Genomic DNA, 1,582 nt, shown 5'->3' with positions numbered 1-1,582 from the left:
TGTACTTCAAATGTATTACAGAATTAGAAAGCTTTGAAGGGAAACCAAAAGTGATTCTTGCAAATGCAAAAGTTGGTAAACAACAATATTATTAGCAGGGGCGGATGCAAGTGCAGTGGTGTGTGGCAAGCCCTCCACTATAATTTGGAATTTTTTTGAGTAGTATATGATAATAATATTTATTTGTTTCCATTAGATTATTAAATTTGATCCTACAATAATTTTTTATTCAACTTTTGGAACTTAATCGTTAATTTAAAAATTTTATATTAGATATTTGTTAGAAGATCAATTCTCAGATTTAAACGAAATTAGTGTTTTTTTTTTTTTAAATCAACTCAAAGAATATTATTTATCTTATTTTCAAATTAGCTTTAATTTTTGCGTAGCAACTATATTAATTGAAAGAACTTTTTTAACTAAGAATATCAATAAGAGTCGGCTTCTAATTGTGTTGGGAAGTGAATTTTTAAATAATTATTTAGTAATATATATGGAAAGAGAGAAATTTTGATGGTAGTGTTAAGAGAAAAATTACTTAATTTTTTAAAAATATAAAACCTAAAAGAATAGAATTTTAAATTATATATTATTATTTAAATTACTATTTTAGTGTTTTAATTTGTATATTAGAATTAAATTATCATCTAATAATTTTTAACTATTAATTTTATATAAAAATAACTATATATAAATTTTACTAAATTTTAATTTTTATTAGTTACTTTTCTCCGGTGAATAATGATCAATTAGTAACATAGGAATTGCACATGTGTTTGAGAATCTTTGAGATTATATGTGCCAATTGCCCAATTGACATTACAACACCAATCCTTAGTTTAAATTATGAAATCTATTATATGTGCCAATTCAATCATATGTATGTATACTAACATAGAAATTGCACATGTAACTCTGCCATTACTTTATGTTAGTATACATATACATGTGTATATGGATAGGACAAATTATTTAAGTAATTAAATGAATAATTTAATATTTTTGTTATTACCTTATCATTTTTAATTACTTCATATGGCAAGATATTGTTTAGAATTATATATAGTAAGACTAAAATTCTATATTTCTGAGAATATGAATTCCAAATTAATATTTGTTTGCGGTATTAAACAATATAAATTAATTAATTAATTAATTAATTAATTAAAGCTATATATATGTGTGTGTCTGAACACATACATATTCTATATAATTATTTGTTGATAGACAATGAAAAATCTTACATCATGATCACAAATAGAGTTTTATACCTAAGCAATAGTAGGTAAAGTGAAAAGGATCTAATTAATTCTATACATATCCACCTTTAATTTTGGTAGTAACTTTTTCAGCTTCATTATATATTAAGATGTATAAAGTAACACACAAATTTTAAAAATAAAAATATTATTATTTCTTTAAATACTTTTATAATAAAAACGAGTTCCACTAGCTAATTTTGTTTAAAATTATAGTTTTGGTCGATTATAAATACCCAAACTTTTTCATATGGTACCGAAATTTTAATACTATATATAATAAGTAGAAACTTTTCTAAATATGGAATATAGAATTGTCAACT

The sequence above is a fragment of the Arachis ipaensis genome, chromosome B01 (genome assembly GCF_000816755.2).
Source record: "Arachis ipaensis cultivar K30076 chromosome B01, Araip1.1, whole genome shotgun sequence".
NCBI classification, from domain to species: domain Eukaryota; kingdom Viridiplantae; phylum Streptophyta; class Magnoliopsida; order Fabales; family Fabaceae; genus Arachis; species Arachis ipaensis.
Note: the sequence above shows the minus strand (reverse complement) of the source record.